The sequence below is a fragment of the Nomascus leucogenys genome, chromosome 10 (assembly GCF_006542625.1).
Source record: "Nomascus leucogenys isolate Asia chromosome 10, Asia_NLE_v1, whole genome shotgun sequence".
Taxonomy (NCBI): Eukaryota; Metazoa; Chordata; class Mammalia; order Primates; family Hylobatidae; genus Nomascus; species Nomascus leucogenys.
The window spans coordinates 75791815-75806330 of NC_044390.1; the positions used below are offsets into that span (position 1 = coordinate 75791815).

A 14516-nucleotide genomic window follows, 5' to 3' on the forward strand; every position below is an offset into this window, starting at 1 on the left:
CTCCACGGTGGACTGTGGAAAGAGCTTGGGGATTGGGGGTGGTCTGTAGATCTTTCCGCACTCAGCATACACATGCTCTGGCTGGCACCCACAGGCCCTGCTCACAGGCCTGCCATTATGTGGCTCTCTGCCCTCTTCAGGGTTGTCTGCTACTCTGGGTGATGGCCTGTCCGGTTTGGACTGATGTTCCTGCAGCTCAGGGACAACAACAAACAGAAGAAGCACCACTTGGTACATGTTTGGTCCTCTTGTGTGTAATATGGGATGCTGGCCTGGGTGTCAGAAGACACAGGCTCCTGTCAGAGCTGGGACACTAATTGGTCACGTTAGCATTAAGAAGGGATTTCACTTCTGGGAGCCTGAATTTCCTTAATACTGGGGACAGCTGTGCTTACTCAGGGGTTATTAGAAGGGTTAAATGAGCTCAAACATTTTGCATGCCCCAAAGCACTACCCTAATAGGAAATACTGCAACTAGTGAGAAAAGAATGGGGCTTTCTTTGGAGCTAGACAGATCTGGGTCTGGCTGAGCCTTTTATCAGCTGTGTGACCCTTGACAAAACTGCCACTCTCTGAGCCTGTTTCCTAAGTTGTAAAATAGGCCACACTCATGGCTTACTGTGCTGATACAATAACTAAATATAATCATGCACATAAAGGCTTAGAATAGCGCATGGCAAAAAAAAAAAAAAAAAAAGGAGCCTATCATATTTTCACAATGACTTTTCTTGCTGTTAATATGACCACTATGACGCCATATATATTTCTAGGTCTGAACATCAGAATTTCTTAGAATGAGTCTTGTCTTCAAATTAATTCAGCACTGTACCCAATTAATACTAACTAATTTACACCCAAGATATCATATGTGTGAAAGCTCTGGTTTATACCTAGGCCAATTATCACAGTAAGGACAGATCTGATCTCTGTGCAGCCTTGTTAGCTTTTCTTTGTTCTATGGCTACAGACTGGTACTGTAATACCAACCAGCTTTCTCAAAACTGTATGCCGTGAGTGCAGAGGAAAACAGACACAAAACACCCAGAGTAGGCATCTCAGCGCAGCAGACAGTACAAGTTATCCCTAGTCCCTCTTTTTTATTTTATTTTCTTAATTTAAATAATGCTGTGTGTTCCTAACATTTTCTGTTTGGACAACACATTACTATGGCAATGTTTTGTTTTGTTTTGTTTTGAAATGACAAAAATGAAATCAGAGGAGCTGTGGTGGCTCAGGCCTGTTGTCCTGGTGCATAAGGAAGCAAGGCTCGGCGTTTGAGGCCAGCCTGTGCAACATAGAAACCTCTCATCTATATAACTAAAAAAATGACATCAGTTCCAAGGGCTCCTACGTGAAAAAGTGAACCCATCAGTAAAATCCCATCGTGGTTCTGGAAAAAAAACAACTTTAAGCGCATGTTCAGAACTACTGTACCATGGGCATCCTTTTCACATGTGAAAGCCTGGCTATGGAAAAAGGACAACTCAAGAGAACAATCCCAACAAGAAAAAAGGAAAACGAAGACACTTGGGTTTCTCTCACGTGCTAATTTTAAAGTACAATTAGTTAAATAGTTTTATTTTTCAAATACTGCTTTCCAGACACTGCTTCCCTATTTTAGTCACCCATCATCAACTTGCTACTGGGCTAGGACTAGAGTTACAGCCACAAAAAGGGTTACACCCCCAAAAGACCCTATTTTTCTATTGCTAAGGAAACCAATTCCAAAGGGGAAATGAAGAAAAGACATGAGACAGGAAAAAGCTTAAAGATGTGGTAGCAGCTGCAGACCAGCACAGAGTCCTACAGACACCCACAAAGGCCTGCATGTAGGGCATCAGGGCATTCCCAAATGAACCATGACGTGCAGAGCGGCACCGAGTTCGGGAAAACCAAGAACTGAGTGTTGGGTTCCGATCTGCCAGGGTTATAATATCCTCTGGCAAATGCCCCAGATGTAATCTGTACAAAATGGAATTAAGACGAAGCCCTCCCTGCTGAATGCCTGAGACGAACCAAAACATCACTTCCATTTTTATTTCAGGGCAAAAACTATATTAGAAAGCATTAAAGCTCTTTTAAAATTTGTCTAGCAGGTTTTCCAGTCTTTGTCAAATGCCTTCCCACCCACCAAAAAAAACTATATTAGGAAAATTTATAATGGAAGCAAAAATGGATTAGATAGGGTATTTTTGTTGATTTCTACAGAAGAATAAACTGATTTGAGAGAAGGGGGAAGCGTCCTTTAAACTTAAAAATTTGGACTATTTTATAGCTGGAGACAATTAAGACTATCATTTTGCAAGATCTTTCCATCTCCCAGACTCTGGAAGGAAAAATTATGCAATCCCATTGTCCGAATTAGCCATTTTTTGCATTTGTGTTTGATTACTACCCTGCGGATAAGGAACAATGTTGAATCAACATCATTCACTAAACTTAACTTGGCTGCTCTTTGTATTATTTAAAGCGCTATTATTTTCTTGGAGCTAAAATTTCCCCCAAGTAAAATACTTAGGTAGCCATAATCTTAAAACTCTCTTTGAGAAGATACTGCTGAAGAAAAGAACTCACAGAGCCAAAACTCTGCAAAACCTAGGAGTGAAGTGTAGTTTCTGGGAGTAGGATTTATATAACTGCTGTGTGATAGTATAAAATGCTGTTTCACAAAGTAGTACATGAAAGGTAAACTGTGTCAATATAATTTAATTTTAGGCTGCGTAAAGAAGCCACGTCTAAAAAATGGGGGAATGTATCTTAAGATTGGTATTCCCTCTCCGAAAACTGCAAAGTAGCTGTCACTAAATCAATGCCCACAAAATTAACAAATCAATGCTTAAATGCTCAGGACTTCATGGATTTATACCATAAGTAATACAAAAAGCAGTTTTTAAAAAACTACTTTTATTCTTTTACAGTTCATTTGATAAACTGGTTCTGTATTTTTCTATGAAATGTCTATTAAAGGTACTCTTGCTGCTAGGAATCCACTATAGATATACATCAAAATCCCCATTACAAACAATAACAGCCCATTATACGTTTACAGCTTCCTTCTGACTCTCTCGATAGGCATAACTATTATTATCATACCTCCATATTATATGTAAGGCAACTGGGGCTGAGAACGTTTAAGCGAAGCGACCTGCAAATGCTCAGAACTTCTACTCTCCGGTTTTCCTTGATATCCTTCTTCTACTAAAACTAGGCCCTGTTATACTATCTTCTATTTGTAGCTCATGAGCTACTACCAATAGCCTAGGCTTGAGAAACTACACAAAGCTTTTCTGTTAAAAAAAAAAATAAAAAAAAAAAAAGGCAGTGGGTGGCGGGGGGTGTTGTCTGAAACCATTTGATCTATGATACAGTGTTCTTTTACCTTCAGAAGAGCAAGGTGGAAAATAAGGTATTAAGAAGCAGGTAGGCTAGGAGAAGATCAAACATTTCTTTAAACTTTCAACTGCTAAGCTATACAAGCTTCAATTACTCCAATAATAACATGATATGGGGGATATTAAGTGATTAAAGGGTGATTTAAATATCAATTCTATACTTAAAGATTTTTTAAAATTAGAAAGATTTATCCCAAAGCATTATTTAATTTACAAAATGTGCACTCCAGCAATGCCAATAAAAGGGCGACATTGAGGATTCTGGGAAGATGAGAGAATCTCAGTGGCAGCATTGTTTGGGGGTTTTTCCAAAGTCCCTATGTAAAAATACAGAGCTAGCAGAAAACAAAACAAAACAAAAATCCAGGGACAACATTTACACAAACTAGGTGATATCCCCAAAATTTAAGCGGGTAGGAGCAAACACCAACAGCCACACGACCTGCATGTGATCGGCCTCAGGTGTGTGTGGGAGGGGACAGCAAGGGGATACCTGACAGACCTGAGGGCAGCAGGCCGGTGTGAGATCAGCAGCAGAAACTGGGAAGGATTTTGCCTTTTCCAACAGAAGCTGGGCACACAGGTACTGAATTTAAAAGGTCTGAAGAGGCAGACACAATCTAGACCCCAGCACTCTCAAAATCACCCAGAGAGGGCTCCCTTCCAGGATGGGCCCACAAAGGAGACACTCCAGAAAATGAAATCAAATTTCAGCAGGATAGAAATAAGAGGGATAAAAGCATAAGAGAGGCTACATAAGAGCCAAGCTAGGAAATATTAGAAAGCAAAGCACCATGCTTCTGAACACTATCTAAGATGTCAGAGAGGGAGCTCTGTGAAATTACAGCAGCTATCTGAACCAAGCCACCATTTAAAAAGCTTGGGAAAATTAAATCCACATAAAAATAAGCAAGAAAAAAAAATCAAGGTTGAACTCCAAAATTACTGTCAGAAAAAAAGAGAGTAAGACACAGAATAACATCCCTTTAGACAATATAAGAATGCTAAAAAGACATGCTCAAAAGAGACAAAAACTACATTATAGTGATTCAAAATAAGAAAACAATATATAAAACATTATAAATCAGAACTTGAAAAACTCAAAAAATAAAGTGACAGAAATCAAGAAAAAAAATAGAAATAAATGAAGACAAACCAAGAAAGAACACAGGAGCAAATAAACACAACAAATAATGCCCCCAAAAGAAATAAAAGGAAAAGAGCAAAATAGTAACAATAAAGTCTAAAAAAAAAAGAACAAAAAAAAAGGTTTGGGGCCTGGCATGGTGGCTCACACGTGTAATCCCAACACTTTGGAAGGCCAAGATGGGAGGAATGCTTGAGGCCACAAGTTAGAGGCCAGCCTGGACAACATTGTGAGAAACCTTGTCTCTACAAAAAAATAGAAAATTAGCTGGGCATGGTGGTGAGTGCCTGTGGTTGCAGCTACTCGGAAGGTTGAGGTGGGAGGATTGCCTGGGCCCAGGAGGTCAAGGCATGATCGTGCCACTGTACTCCAGCCTGGGTGACAGAGCAAGACCTTGTCTCAAAAAAAGAAAAGAAAGAAAAGGAGGGGAGGGGAGGAAAAGAAAAGAGGTTTGGAGAGAAACTGACAACGACTAAAGAGAAGTAAAGAAGACAAAGCATATGGATAACAGGAGCTTCTGATAAAGAAAACCAAAGCAAAGGAACAGGAAAAAAAAATCAAAAACTGTAATTCAAGAAAAAAAAAGACTGGAAACTATACATTGAAAGAGCATACCATGGTATCTAGAGATACCAACTCAGAATGACCAACAATCTTCCAGTAAAATTAACTATATTTGAAGAAAAAAAAATCTTATGAACATTTAGGCAAAAAGAACATATGATTTATAAAGGAAAGGAAATTAGATTATAATCTGACTTTGACAGCAACACCTATGCCAAAAGAAAATGGAATAAGGTATTTAGATACTCAAGGAAAAACTGTGAGTCAATAATTTTATTTATTTATTTATTTATTTAGAGACAGGATTGGTCTCACTCTGTTAACCAGGCTGTAAGCGCCGTGGCACGATCACGGCTCAATGCAGCCTTGATCTTCCAGGTCCGAGAGGTCCTCCCACCTCAGCCTCCCAAGCAGGTGGGACCACAGGCACTCACCACCACACCCAGCTAATTTTTTATTTTATTTATTTATTTATTTTTTATTATACTTTAGGGTTTTAGGGTACACGTGCACAATGTGCAGGTTTGTTACATATGTATCCATGTGCCATGTTGATTTCCTGCACCCATTAACTCGTCATTTAGCATTAGGTGTATCTCCTAATGCTGTCCCTCCCCCCTCCCCCCACCCCACAACAGTCCCCGGAGTGTGATGTTCCCCTTCCTGTGTCCATGAGTTCTCATTGTTCAATTCCCACCTATGAGTGAGAACATGCGGTGTTTGGTTTTTTGTCCTTGCGATAGTTTACTGAGAATGATGTTTTCCAGTTTCATCCATGTCCCTACAAAGGACACGAACTCATCATTTTTTATGGCTGCATAGTATTCCATGGTGTATATGTGCCACATTTTCTTAATCCAGTCTATCATTGTTGGACATTTGGGTTGGTTCCAACTCTTTGCTATTGTGAATAGTGCCGCAATAAACATACGTGTGCATGTGTCTTTACAGCAGCATGATTTATAGTCCTTTGGGTATATACCCAGTAATGGGATGGCTGGGTCAAATGGTATTTCTAGTTCTAGATCCCTCAGGAATCGCCACACTGACTTCCACAATGGTTGAACTAGTTTACAGTCCCACCAACAGTGTAAAAGTGTTCCTATTTCTCCACATCCTCTCCAGCACCTGTTGTTTCCTGATTTTTTAATGATGGCCATTCTAACTGGTGTGAGATGGTATCTCACTGTGGTTTTGATTTGCATTTCTCTGATGGCCAGTGATGATGAGCATTTCTTCATGTGTTTTTTGGCTGCATAAATGTCTTCTTTTGAGAAGTGTCTGTTCATGTCCTTTGCCCACTTTTTGATGGGGTTGTTTGTTTTTTTCTTGTAAATTTGTTTGAGTTCATTGTAGATTCTGGATATTAGCCCTTTGTCAGATGAGTAGGTTGCAAAAATTTTCTCCCATTCTGTAGGTTGCCTGTTCACTCTGATGGTAGTTTCTTTTGCTGTGCAGAAGCTCTTTAGTTTAATGAGATCCCATTTGTCGATTTTGCCTTTTGTTGCCATTGCTTTTGGTGTTTTAGACATGAAGTCCTTGCCCATGCCTATGTCCTGAATGGTATTGCCTAGGTTTTCTTGTAGGATTTTAATGGTTTTAGGTCTAACATATAAGTCTTTAATCCATCTTGAATTAATTTTTGTATAAGGTGTAAGGAAGGGATCCAGTTTCAGCTTTCTACATATGGCTAGCCAGTTTTCCCAGCACCATTTATTAAATAGGGAATCCTTTCCCCATTTCTTGTTTTTGTCAGGTTTGTCAAAGATCAGATAGTTGTAGATATGCGGCATCATTTCTGAGGGCTCTGTTCTGTTCCATTGATCTATGTCTCTGTTGTGGTACCAGTACCATGCTGTTTTGGTTACTGTAGCCTTGTAGTATAGTTTAAAGTCAGGTAGCGTGATGCCTCCAGCTTTGTTCTTTTGGCTTAGGATTGACTTGGTGATGCGGGCTCTTTTTTGGTTCCATATGAACTTTAAAGTAGTTTTTTCCAATTCTGTGAAGAAAGTCATTGGTAGCTTGATGGGGATGGCATTGAATCTATAAATTACCTTGGGCAGTATGGCCATTTTCACGATATTGATTCTTCCAACCCATGAGCATGGAATGTTCTTCCATTTGTTTGTATCCTCTTTTATTTCATTGAGCAGTGGTTTGTAGTTCTCCTTGAAGAGGTCCTTCACATCCCTTGTAAGTTGGATTCCTAGGTATTTTATTCTCTTTGAAGCAATTGTGAATGGGAGTTCACTCATGATTTGGCTCTCTGTTTGTCTGTTATTGGTGTACAAGAATGCTTGTGATTTTTGTACATTAATTTTGTATCCTGAGACTTTGCTGAAGTTGCTAATCAGCTTAAGGAGGTTTTGGGCTGAGACAATGGGGTTTTCTAGATATATAATCATGTCATCTGCAAACAGGGACAATTTGACTTCCTCTTTTCCTAATTGAATACCCTTTATTTCCTTCTCCTGCCTGATTGCTCTGGCCAGAACTTCCAGCACTATGTTGAATAGGAGCGGTGAGAGAGGGCATCCCTGTCTTGTGCCAGTTTTCAGAGGGAATGCTTCCAGTTTTTGCCCATTCAGTATGATATTGGCTGTGGGTTTGTCGTAGATAGCTCTTATTATTTTGAGATACGTCCCATCAATAACTAATTTATTGAGAGTTTTTAGCATGAAGGTTGTTGAATTTTGTCAAAGGCCTTTTCTGCATCTATTGAGATAATCATGTGGTTTTTGTCTTTGGTTCTGTTTATATGCTGGATTACATTTATTGATTTGCGTATGTTGAACCAGCCTTGCATCCCAGGGATGAAGCCCACTTGATTATGGTGGATAAGCTTTTTGATGTGCTGCTGGATTCGGTTTGCCAGTATTTTATTGAGGATTTTTGCATCAATGTTCATCAAGGATATTGGTCTGAAATTCTCTTTTTTGGTTATGTCTCTGCCAGGCTTTGGTATCAGGACGATGCTGGCTTCGTAAAATGTGTTAGGGAGGATTCCCTCTTTTTCTATCGATTGGAATAGTTTCAGAAGGAATGGTACCAGTTCCTCCTTGTACCTCTGGTAGAATTCGGCTGTGAATCCATCAGGTCCTGGACTCTTTTTGGTTGGTAAGCTATTGATTGTTGCCACAATTTCAGAACCTGTTATTGGTCTATTCAGAGATTCAACTTCTTCCTGGTTTAGTCTTGGGAGGGTGTATTTGTCAAGGAATTTATCCATTTCTTCTAGATTTTCTAGTTTATTTGCATAGAGGTGTTTGTAGTATTCTCTGATGGTAGATTGTATTTCTGTGGGATCGGTGGTGATATCCCCTTTTTCGTTTTTTATTGCATCTATTTGATTCTTCTCTCTTTTCTTCTTTATTAGTCTTGCTAGCGGACCATCAATTCTGTTGATCTTTTCAAAAAACCAGCTCCTGGATTCATTAATTTTTTGAAGGGTTTTTTGTGTCTCTATTTCCTTCAGTTCTGCTCTGATTTTAGTTATTTCTAGCCTTCTGCTAGCTTTTGAATGTGTTTGCTCTTGCTTTTCTAGTTCTTTTAATTGTGATGTTAGGGTGTCAATTTTGGATCTTTCCTGCTTTCTCTTGTGGGCATTTAGTGCTATAAATTTCCCTCTACACACTGCTTTGAACGTGTCCCAGAGATTCTGGTATGTTGTGTCTTTGTTCTCGTTGGTTTCAAAGAACATCTTTATTTCTGCCTTCATTTCATTATGTACCCAATAGTCATTCAGGAGCAGGTTGTTCAGTTTCCATGTAGTTGAGCGGTTTTGAGTGAGTTTCTTAATCCTGAGTTCTAGTTTGATTGCACCGTGGTCTGAAAGACAGTTTGTTATAATTTCTGTTCTTTTACATTTGCCGAGGAGAGCTTTACTTCCAACTATGTGGTCAATTTTGGAATAGGTGTGGTGTGGTGCTGAAAAAAATGTATATTCTGTTGACTTGGGGTGGAGAGTTCTGTAGATGTCTATTAGGTCCACTTTATGTAGAGCTGAGTTCAATTCCTGGATATCCTTGTTAACTTTCTGTCTCGTTGATCTGTCTAATGTTGACAGTGGGGTGTTAAAATCTCCCATTATTATTGTGTGGGAGTTTAAGTCCCTTTGTAGGTCACTGAGGACTTGCTTTATGAATCTGGGTGCTCCTGTGTTGGGTGCATATATATTTAGGATAGTTAGCTCTTCTTGTTGAATTGATCCCTTTACCATTATGTAATGGCCTTCTTTGTCTCTTTTGATCTTTGTTGGTTTGAAGTCTATTTTATCAGAGACTAGGATTGCAACCCCTGCCTTTTTTTGTTTTCCAGTTGCTTGATAGATCTTCCTCCATCCCTTTATTTTGAGTCTATGTGTGTCTCTGCACGTGAGATGGGTTTCCTGAATACAGCACACTGATGGGTCCTGACTCCTTATCCAGTTTGCCAGTCTGTGTCTTTTGATTGGAGCATTTAGCCCATTTACATTAAACGTTAATATTGTTATGTGTGAATCTGATCCTGTCATTATGATGTTAGTTGGTTATTTTGCTCGTTAGTTGCTATAGTTTCTTCCTAGCCTGGATGGTCTTTACAATTTGGCGTGTTTTTGCAGTGGCTGGTACTGGTTGTTCCTTTCCATGTTTAGTGCTTCCTTCAGGAGCTCTTTTAGGGCAGGCCTGGTGGTGACAAAATCACTCAGCATTTGCTTGTCTGTAAAGTATTTTATTTCTCCTTCACTTATGAAGCTTAGTTTGGCGGGATAGGAAATTCTGGGTTGAAAATTCTTTTCTTTAAGAATGTTGAATATCGGCCCCCACTCTCTTCTGGCTTGTAAAGTTTCTGCTGAGAGATCAGCTATTAGTCTGATGGGCTTCCCTTTGTGGGTAACCCGACCTTTCTCTCTGGCTGCCCTTAACATTTTTTCCTTCACTTCAACTTTGGTGAATCTGACAATTATGTGTCTTGGAGTTGTTCTTCTCGAGGAGTATCTTTGTGGCGTTCTCTGTATTTCCTGAATCTGAATGCTGGCCTGCTTTGCTAGATTGGGGAAGTTCTCCTGGATAATATCTTGCAGAGTGTTTTCCAACTTGGTTCCATTCTCCCCATCATTTTCAGGTACACCAATCAGACGTAGGTTTGGTCTTTTCACATAGTCCCAAATTTCTTGGAGGCTTTGTTCATTTCTTTTTATTCTTTTTTCTCTAAACTTCCCTTCTCTCTTCATTTCATTCATTTCATCTTCCATCAGCGATACCCTTTCTTCCAGTTGATCGCATCTGCTACTGAGGCTTCTGCAATCTTCGCGTAGTTCTCGAAACTTGGCTTTCAGCTCCATCAGCTCCTTTAAGCCCTTCTCTCCATTGGTTATTGTAGTTATCCATTCTTCTAATTTTTTTTCAAAGTTTTTAACTTCTTTGCTATTGTTTTGAATTTCCTCCCGTAGCTCAGAGTAGTTTGATCGTCTGAAGCCTTCTTCTCTCAACTCGTCAAAGTCATCCTCCATCCAGCTTTGTTCTGTTGCTGGTGAGGAACTGCGTTCCTTTGGAGGAGGAGAGGTGCTCTGTTTTTTAGAGTTTCCAGTTTTTGTGTTCTGTTTTTTCCCCATCTTTGTGGTTTTATCTACTTTTTGTCTTTGATGATGGTGATGTACAGATGGGTTTTTGGTGTGGATGTCCTTTCTGTTTGTTAGTTTTCCTTCTACCAGACAGGACCCTCAGCTGCAGGTCTGTTGGAGTTTACTAGAGGTCCACTCCAGACCCTGTTTGGCTGGGTGTCAGCAGCGGTGGCTGCAGAACAGCGGATTTTCGTGAGACCACAGATTCAGCTGTCTGATAGTTCCTCTGAAAGTTTTGTCTCAGAGGAGTACCCGGCTGAATGAGGTGTCAGTCTGTCCCTACTGGGGGGGTGCCTCCCAGTTAGGCTGCTCAGGGGCGAGGGACCCACTTTAGGAGGCAGTCTGTCCGTTCTCAGATCTCCAGCTGCGTGCTGGGAGAACCACTACTCTCTTCAAAGCTGTCAGTCAGACAGGGACATTTAAGTCTGTGGAGTTTCTTGCTGAGTTTTTGTTTGTCTGTGCCCTGCCCCCAGAGGTGGAGCCTACAGAGGCAGGCAGGCCTCCTTGAGCTGTGGTGGGCTCCACCCAGTTTGAGCTTCCTGGCTGCTTTGTTTACCTAAGCAAGCCTGGGCAATGGCGGGCGCCCCTCCCCCAGCCTCGCTGCTGCCTTGCAGCTTGATCTCAGACTGCTGTGCTAGCAATCAGCGAGACTCCGTGGGCATAGGACCCTCCGAGCCAGGTGCGGGACACAATCTCCTAGTGTGCCGTTTTCCAGGCCCGTTGGAAAAGCGCAATATTAGGATGGGACTGACCCGATATTCCAGGTGCCGTCTGTTTCCCCTTTCTTTGACTAGGAAAGGGAACTCCCTGACCCCTTGCGCTTCCCGAGTGAGGCAATGCCTCGCCCCGCTTCGGCTTGCGCACAGTGCGCTTCACCGACTGTCCTGTACCCACTGTTAGGCACTCCCTAGTGAGATGAAACTGGTACCTCAAGCAGAAATGCAGAAATCATCCGTCTTCTGTGTCGCTGGGGCTGGGAGCTGGAGACCGGAGCTGTTCCTATTCGGCCATCTTGGCTCCACCCCCCAATTTTTTATTTTTTGTAGAGATGGGGTTTCACCATGTTGCCCAGGCTGGTCTTGAACTCCTGGGCTCAAACAGTCCACCTGCCTCGGCCTCCCAAACTGCTGGAATTACAGGTGTGAGGCACTGTCCCTGACCAATAATTTTATATTCAGAAAAACTCACTTTCAAGTAAAAAGATCACAGGTAAGTTATTATCAGTATACAAGAACTCAGAGAATATTTTTCCCACTCCTTCTTAAGGAATCCACCCAAGAACAAGCTTCAGATGATCCAAATGCCTGGTGCGAGACTGACACAATGATTGATGGAGTGTACTTCAATGTAGTTACTCACAGAACCAAGGGAGGAGAGACTGTTGAATGTAACAGCTATGTGGTCTTGAAAATACAGAATACATCATTTTTAAATGGAGGGAGAATAGACATAGCATGGGTTTTAAAAAGTTGTTTAGTTTTTCCACTGAAAGTCATTTAGTTTTTTAACGATTTTCAGTATCATGGTATGGTGGTGGTATTCGTATTTTCACTCTGAGACTATAATATGTATAATGTGAAAAGACAAACGAGATAGATCAGGATATTCTAATTCTCCTTCTGTATCCCTAAGACCCTACATTCTCTGTGTGAAAGAAAGGACATGGAGATGTAATTAATATTAAAGAGGTTAGGTAAACACAGGCATACCTCATTTTATTGCACTTCACAGATATTGCGGTGGTTTTTTTTTTTTTTTTTTTAAACAAATTGAAGCTTCGTGTCAACCCTAAGGCAAGTCTATCTGCACCATTTTTTCCAACAGCGTATGTTCACCGTCTCTGTGTCACATTTTGGCAATTCTTGCAGCATTTCAAACTTTTTTGTTATTACTGTATCTGTTACAGTGATCAGTGATGTCTGATGTTACTACTGTAATTGTTTTGGGGCACTATGAACTGCACCCATATAACATAGTGAACTTAATCGATAAACGCTGTGTGTTTTCTCATTGCTCTACCACCTGCTCTCCCTGTATCCCTGTCTCTTCCTCTCCTTGGGCCTCCCTATTACCTGAGACATAACAACATTGAAATTAGGCCAATTAATAACCCTAAATGACCTTTAAGTGTTTGAGTGAAAGGAAGAGTTGCACATTTCTCACTCTAAATCAAAAATTAGAAATGATTAAGCTTAGTGAGGAAGCCATGTCGAAAGCTGAAACAGGCCAAAAGCTAAGCGCCTCTTAAGCCAGTTAGCCAAGTTGTGAATGCAAAAGAAAAGTTCAGGAAATTAAAAGTGCTACTCCAGTGAACACATGAATGATAAAAAAGCAAAAACGGCCTTTGTTTTAGCGGTCTGGATAGAAATACAAACCAGCCACAAGATTCCCTTAAGCCAAAGCCTAATCCAGAGCAAAGTCCTAACTCTCTTCAATTCCATGGAGGCTGACGGAGGTGAAGAAGCTGCAGAAGAAAAGTTGGAAACTAGCAGAGGTTAGTTCATGAGGTTAACGAAAGACGCCATCTCCATTATATAATACAAGGGAAAGCAGCAAGTGCTGATGGAGAAGCTGCAGCAAGTTATCCAGAAGGTCTGGATAAGATCGTTGATGAAGGTGGCTACACTAAACAACGCATTTTCAATGTAGATCAAACAGCCTTCTACTGAAAGAAGATGCCGTCTAGAACTTTCATGGCTAGAGGGGAGAAGTCAATGCCTGGCTTCAAAGCTTCAAAAGATGAGCTGCCTGTCTTGTTAGAGGCTGACGCAGCTGGTGACTTTAAGTTGACACCAATGCTCACTCACCTCACCAAAAATCCTAGGGCCCTTAAGAATTATGCTAAATCTACTCTGTCTATGTTCTAGAAATGGAAAAACAAAGCACGAATGACAGCACATCTGTTTACTGCATGGTTTACTGAATATTTTAAGCCCACCATTGAGAACTACCAATCAAGAAAAAAAAAGATTCCTTACAAAATATTACTGCTCATCAACAATGCACCTTATCACCCAAGACCTCTGATGAAAATGTACAAGGGGATTAACATTGTTTTCACCTGCTAACATCAATTCTGCAGCCCCTGGAACAAGGAATCATTTTGACTTCCAAGTCTTATTATTTAAGAAATACATTTCATAAGGCTACAGCTACCACTGATAGTGATTCCCCTGATGGATCTGGGCAAAGCAAATTAAAAACCTTCTGGGCTGGGCACAGTGGCTCACGCCTTTGGGAGGCCAAGGTGGGCGGATCGCGAGATCAGGAGATGGAGACCATCCTGGCTAACACGGTGAAACCCCATCTCTATTAAAAATACAAAAAATTAGCCGGGCATGGTGGCACGTGACTGTAGTCCCAGCTACTCGGGAGGCTGAGGCAGGAGAATCGTTTGAACCCAGGAGGCGGAGGTTGCAGTGAGCCGAGATCATACCACTGCGCTCCAGCCTCAGTGACAGAGCGAGACTCCGTCTCAAAAAAAAAAAGAACTTCTGGAAAGGATTCACCATTTTAGGTGACATTAATAAAATTCATGATTTGTGGAAGGAGTTCAAAATATCAACATTTGAGAGTTCAAGACTTTGGTGGAAGAAGTAACTGTAGCTATGGTGGAAATAGAGAACTAGAGAATAAAAAGTGGAGCCTGAAGATGTGAGTGAATTGCTGCAATCTCATGATAAAACTTGAACAGATGAGGAGTTGTTCCTTATGGATAAGCAAAGAAAATGGTTTCTTGAGATGGAATGTACTCCTGGTAACGATGCTGTGAACACTGTTGAAATGACAACAAAACATTTAAAATACTACT

At 40.8% G+C, this 14516-nt stretch overlaps 1 protein-coding gene and 1 non-coding gene across 5 annotated transcripts in view; one reads left to right on the forward strand and one right to left on the reverse strand.

Annotated features, from left to right (window-relative positions):
* The window catches only part of CORO1C (coronin 1C), a 91764-nt gene that overhangs the window by 19176 nt on the left and 58072 nt on the right, over positions 1-14516 (reverse strand). The gene's annotated exons all lie outside the window — the stretch shown is intronic.
* Positions 2063-2123, forward strand: LOC115837120. Its single transcript, XR_004032154.1, has one exon. It is a non-coding gene; the product is annotated as a U7 small nuclear RNA (small nuclear RNA).